The sequence below is a fragment of the Crocodylus siamensis genome, chromosome 1 (genome assembly GCF_052110815.1).
Source record: "Crocodylus siamensis isolate JL-2025a chromosome 1, ASM5211081v1, whole genome shotgun sequence".
In the NCBI taxonomy this organism is placed as follows: domain Eukaryota; kingdom Metazoa; phylum Chordata; order Crocodylia; family Crocodylidae; genus Crocodylus; species Crocodylus siamensis.
This window is the reverse complement of record NC_143395.1, coordinates 349178958-349186001: the sequence shown is the minus strand read 5'-3', so window position 1 is coordinate 349186001 and position 7044 is coordinate 349178958.

Sequence of the window (7044 nt, the reverse complement as noted above, 5' to 3'; positions counted from 1 at the left end):
TGATCACTGTGACCCAGTGACAATTCTTCAGGTTCCTTATCTCTTGTTATGGAACACTGTTTGCATGGTTTTAATTTCCCAGGATGTATGTGACTGCTTGTCTGTTAGCTTTGGACACAGCGTCTACTAAAAGGCTGAGAATGTGAAACTTTGCCACAGACAAACTTTTAGAAACCAATTAACTCTTGCCATTCCCCTGGACCATTTTCAAATGCAAGTTTTACTCTACCTACAAGACAATTCCTAAAAGAAAAGCTCTAAATATCATTTTCTAGCCCTCAGCTGACAGACAGCTCACACATGGACACATCTTTATGCCCCAGCAAGCCCCATGTACATTTCTGTGCACTAAAGAACACTGCCATAGTATAGTACTTGGGTTTAGAAGCACTAACCTATGGTGGAGCTAGTTTCCTGTGGCCTAATAGAGCTTAATTGTGTCAATGCTTAAACTTTATTATGGAGCTAATTAAGTAGATGAGCCCACTGAGCAATAACTGTGCTAGAGATTTTTGTGGTATGAAGAAGATTCCAGTTAGAATTAAACGGGTACCTTCCAGCCATCAATATTACTTTCATACAGGCATCTAATTCTGACCAAATAGTATAGCTAATGATCTGCTCTGAGTATGAGGTACTAATATTGAGTATTATATTTCATCAAAACTACATGGTGGTACTCCTCGACTGTAGCTCCAAGTCTGAAGTGTTTTTCCCCATCAGTTTCCCAATTGTTTTTTATATATCTGAGTGTTCTCTGCAGTGTCATAGAAATCTACATTATACCTTTCTAAACAGCTTATCCATTTTCTAGACATCGTTTAAAGAAGAGTCCCTGCTGTCCAGCAACGGCAAAAGAGGCCATCTTGAATTAATGTATCAATTATCTGTGTGTGCTGACAGCAGCATGCAAAGTACTACTGTGTACTAGCTATGAAAAACTCCTTTCCTTTCACCTGTTCCCTCTTGAGATGATCAGTAAGAACTCATTAATGGCATTTTCCACATTATGCTGTAAATATATCACTCTGATAGAATATGCTGAGTTTTAATAGAATTTTCATTTTAAAAGAAGATGCATGAAAAATTCATGCAGAATAATTTGTTATTTTATTCAGTGTATATATGCTATATTGCAAGGGTTATTTGGTACACAGACTGTTACAAACTGTGTGCTTTCATATGGAGAGTATGTATTATAACTATGCTAAGGAATGGAAATATGTTTCATGGATATGGTTTAAACATCACTGCCAGATGGTGGGGGGAAGTGTATTCATAAAGGCCTGTACCATTACCAAAAACTCATATTTCAGGAGTTAGCATGATTACAATGCATAGTTTAACTAAATCAGCGTTATTAAAGGGGTGCTGTTAAGGAGCCATGTTAGGACCTACTTTATGTTTATATGGGAATTTGGCCTAAAGTCAAAGTAAGGCCAGGGTTTAGATGTAAAATTTCACAAACAGCTCTCACTAGGTCTTTGTTCTCTCACATGCAGTGACAAAAACCTCACAGCATTGGCTAAATAGCAAAATTATTTCATCTTCAGTTAAAATCTCCTAAGAATGTCTATTTACATTTATATTTTGATTTTATTGGAAATAGACCCAGAAAACAGGTTTATAGCTCCTTTGGATTTTACCGAGAAACAGACATTTATAGCAGTGTTAGATTCAGGAATTCAAATCTTTTTGCATGCAGCTCAGAGGGTTTGGAACTGATTTTTTTTACTATTGCACCATCTCTGACAGATCTGATCTGGCTTATCTGCGATACAACACTATAACCTTTGTTGATCTAAGTTTATGTTTTCTTTTTTTTAAAGCATAACTCAGAAACAGCCCATGTAAAATACATATTTATAAAGTCTTTTGCTAACATCTATTGTGAGTGGATTTTAGGCTGACATGTATGTGGTCATATATTAGTAAAATAGATCCAGTTTTTATATGTAATATGTTTATGTATCCATGGGTAATGGGACTCTGTCCTGTTACTAGAGGATCAGTGTCAGAGTGAAGAAGGGAGGACAGTGATTTTAAAGCAGGGGTAGGCAATTACTTGAGCTGGAGGGCCACTTAGGGAGTTTTGATGACCTGTCACAGGCTGGAGCAGCACTTCCCCCCCCACACCAACTTGTGACAGCTCAACGAAACTCCCTAAGTAGCTCTATCCTGTGCTCAGCTAGGTGAATGGAATGGGATGGTGCCATGGGTGGGTAAAGAGAAGCATCTGGAATTAGGGAGGGTGGGGCTGGGATCGGGATTGTAGAGCCATGACAGGGTGGGGCTGGGGCCTGGGGCCTGAGGCATAGCTGTGATCTGCTCCCTACATACCCCTCCCTACCCCGGAACTGGCTTCCATGGCAAGATAGGAGCTCCCTTCTGGTAACTGGTGGAGGCAGTCCTGTGAGTTGGAGGCCTGAAGTAGAAGAGCTGTGGTAGGGATAGCTCCTGTGGTTTTGGGGTGGAAGCCAGAAAAGTTTCAAGAAAAACTCCCTGGCTGGAACTGATAACAGGGTTGTACTGAAATGCAGGAAGTCGAAGCCACTTGGGACAGACTTACTGCAAGGCAGATAAGCTGCAGGAATTGCTTATAGCAGAGGGAGGGGTGGGAATTATATGAGTATGTTAAAAGGTTGAGCCAATATCAGGATATTTGGGCCAGGAAATCATTACGACCTAACCCAAACTGTTTTTTTGTTCCAGTCTACATACACATAATTGGGGCCAGAGAATGTGTGGACCCACAGGAAGAGTTAGCACAGAGATGCACATGCAGAGACAGACACTGACAGTGACTGTTCTCCTACAAGACTGAGTACATAAACCCCTAATTTCAGTACCAAGTAGTGGAAGGTGAGATATAGGAAGACCCCAGGGGACAAAGGGGAGAATCATAGAATCACAGAAAGAAGGACTGGAAGGGACCTGTAAGATCATCAAGTCCAGTCCCCTGTCATGAGCAGGGCTCAAACATGCTCAATGAGGTGCTTGTCCAGACTCCTCTTGAACGCTGCCAGGGATAGCAACTGCACCACCGCTGCTGAAAGTGTGTTTCAGATTCTGGTTACTCATACAGAAAATACATTTTCCATATGTCTAGCTTAAACTTTTCCTCAATTAGCTTGTGCCCATTGGTCCTCATCCTTCCAGTGGGTGCTTTACTGAAAAATTGCTCTCCCAGATCCTGGTGTTCTCCTTTGACATCTTTGTAGGCGGCTAACAGGTCACCCCTCAGACTTCTTTTACTCATACTAAACAAACCCATATCCCAAAGTCTCTCCCCACAAGGCCTATCTCCCAGGCCCTTGATCATGTGGGTGGCCCTTCTCTTCACCCTTTTGAGCTTATCCACATCCTTCTTGAAGTGCAGTACCCAGAACTGGACACAGTACTCCATCTGTGGCCTCACCAATGCTGAATAGAGGGGGAGAAGCACCTCTCTGGATCTATTGGTGACACATCTGCTGATGCATGCCAAAGTTCTATTTGCTCTGTTGGTGACTTCATCACATTGGTGGTCCATATTCATCCACTGGTCAATTGTCACTCCCAGGTCCCTTTCAGATGGGCCCAGAAAGAATAGAAGCCAAAAGGAATGTGGTTTAGTGAGATAGGCACTGCCTGGGAAGGGAAGGGAAAGGATTCTAAATCTTAGGCTTATCCCCAGTTGGACAAGAGCTATTCCCACTGATGTCTACTAGGTCTGTATGAAGCTTTGGTAGCCAGTTTGATTCAGAGGAGATTCAGCCTGATTTGGAATCTCTGAATCCAAATCGAATCAAGAGACCAATTAAAAGGTCTGAATTGAATTGGAAGCCTCCAAATTGATTTGAAAAAGATTCAGCACCAAGTCAGAGACTCAATAATAAACTAGATAGGCAGCAGTCCTCACCACACTGGACACAGCTGGCTCCAGCTGGTAAGTCTGTTGTGGTGGGTGGAGGGAGGAGGGAAGGGATGTGGTGGGGAGCAGATAAATGTCCCCACAGTGAGGGAGGGATTGGTGCTAGGGCTGGGACAAGCTGCCCAACTGGGGTGGGAGAGAACAGGACTCAAGGAGGTGGGTACCCACCACTGTGTGCATCCACACTCCTCCAGTTCAGGAGGGCATAGGAGTGGGCATGTGCCCCCAGATCTGCATGGGGTGGGCTGGGCCAGGCTGTACTCTGGGAAGCTAGCCCCAGCCCAGCCCAGAGTGTAGCCCTGGCTCCACCCACCCTGCAGAGTACAGTGGAGCAGAAGCTCTGGTAGGGCTGCAGCCATCCTAAAATTCCCTATAGCCCCTGCTGCCGGCCCCTCCCTGATCTGGGTGTATATGCCTGATGCCATGCCCTGATATTGCTTGCCCAGCTGAGGCAAAGCTGCAGGTGTGGAGAGGCTGAGCCAGTGCCTTTCACCACCCATCCAGAGAACAGCCCAGCCCAGCCTGACCCACACAGATCCAGGGGTATATGCCTGCTTCTATGCCCTCCTGGACTGGCAATGTGTGGCAGCATGCAGTGGCAGTAGCCCCCCTCCCCGAGTTCTGTACCCTCCCCCACTGCAGCTGGGAAGCTTGTCCCCAGCCCCCGTCCCAATCCCTCCCTCGCTGTGGGGGTGTTGATCTGTCCCCCCACCATGCCCCTTCCCTTCCACTCCACCCACCACAATAGACTTACCAAATAGAGGCAGCTGTGTCCAGTGTCATGAAGACAGCTACCTGCTTAGTCTATAGCTGAATCTCCGAATCGGTGCAAATCTTTGGATGCAAATTGGCCGAATCAAATCAGGACAGTGATTCGAATCACCGAATCGAATCACTGTCCCTCCAAATCAGCTGAATCTGAATCTGAATCCAAAGTAAATACTTGCCACTTTGCACATGACCTAATGTCTACCTATTTTATCCAATAAATATTAAGTGTAAAATGCATTAATAACATTGGCAAGAAGTAGGATCCAGAAACCAAGGCATCCACCCTTTCAAAGCAGTGCCAACTTCACTGAGCCATACTCCTTTTGGCTTGTACTCTTCCTGGCTCAACACATCTTCTCCTTGTGGATTTCCAAAGACCTAGCTTCAGCAGAAGGAGTAGTGGATATTCTTATCCCTATGGCCTGGTGGCTTGGGAACTTTCCTGAGATGTGTGCGAGTTAGGTTCAAAGTCTCCTCTGGTTGAAAAGTCTCCCACTACCTGAATCTCCTACTCCCTGGTTAACTGCCCTATCTGCTAGGCTCTTGATCTGAAAGATGGATAGCCCTCTTCCTCCTGTCACTAGTTGTGTTTGTTCTGCAGTGAACATTTTGGGGATTTACATAGAACTACAAATCTTACAAGTAGAACTAAGATTGTAACAGAGGAGGAGATTCTATCTGAGCACACTCAGTAGAGTAAGCCAAGCTGTGTAGAAGGAATAGGAGCTAAAATCCACATAAGAGGCCTGAAGAACTATTTGCCCACCTGAAGGAATTTGGATTCAGGTCTCAGCATTGATGTAATATACTTTGATTTATGTAAGGCATTTGACTTGATACCACATGACATTTTGATTAAGAAAATGGATTGATACAAAATTAACATGGCATGCACTAAATGGATTAAAAACTAGCTAACTGACAGGTCTCAAAATGGAGTTATAAACAGAGAACTATCATCCTATAGTATATTTCTAGTGGTGCATTGCAGGGCCTGAAACTTGGCTTCATGCTGTATAATATTTTTATTAGTGATTTAGATGAATGCATAAAATCCTTAGTGATTACAGTATGAAATTGACACAACATTGGTTGGGTAGGTAAATAATTAGGACTACAAAAACTGATACAGAATAGTGAATTCCTTGTTAAACTGAATGCAGGTCAAAAATACTGTATTTTCTTGCATAACACACACAACTTTCTCCAAGCTACCAGAAGTTTGGCTGCATGTGCTAGCAGAGGAAATATGGCTGGGGCTGCTGCTGGGGGCTGGGGCTAGCCTGGCTCCATTCACCCTACCAATCTGCAGCTGCTGGAACATTGACGTCACAAAGTCTGCCAGTCTGAAGCCCCTTCTAAATTGGCACTTGGGGCTGGTACCCCTCTTTCTGCTTCCCCCAGTTACATTACAGATGGGCTTCCTAGTTGATGGCTAACAGGAGAACAGGAACTCTCTATGCTCACTGTGCTGCCCCTACGTTTTCAAGGTTACTTTCCCTCAGAAGCTGCAGGAGCCACTACTGACTCAGCAGAAGTCTTTGTCACAGCACCAGCTTGAGGGTGCACCAAGGCTTGGCTCTGCTGTATTTTCCTTCCTTGCTAGAAGCATAAATGTGAGCAGCTCCAGTAGGAGGAAGCAACAACTCCTGGGTGCTCCATTAACCTGTTTTGGACAATTTCTCCCTCAGCAGCAGGGTCTACAGTAGCAGGGTTGGACCCCTGCAGGATCTTGAGGTTGTCCATTTAATTAAATGAAATGAAATATGGGGAGGGGAGAACTGCACATATTGAAGTTACACCCTAAAGCTCCTACTGAGACAGAAACTGTAGCTGCAAATACTGCTGCTGAGAAAGGAATAGTCTACAGCCAACCAGAGCTAAGGGTTAATGGTGGAGCAAGGAAAACAAGGTGTGTGTCTTACCTGGAAGCACATTGTAAGTAAATATGGTATGCATTTCAGTAATGTCAAATAAAAATACCGAGAGTCATATTTCATCCTACCTACTAGATGTATAAGTGGACTTAAGTGTCTTAAGTACAGCTCTATTCCAGCCTTCTTAATTCCTTGAAAAATAGTTAATGCCAAAGTAGTTAAGTCCTCCTCCTCCTCCTCCTAGCTGCTTCATGGCTCATTCTTAAAGGTAAGATGGTGGTATGTTACAAACTTATATGCAGTATTAGATTTGCAGGGATGTGAACAGGATGGAATAGAATCCAGCCCCAGGAACCAAAATTAAAGGATGAACCTACAGGACTTTATCCTGGACAGCAGGCACTCTGATAACCACTTATGTACATGGCCAATAATTGGATGAACGAGGCCTCCTGCTGTCCCCTGGAAGTGTAAACAGGAGAA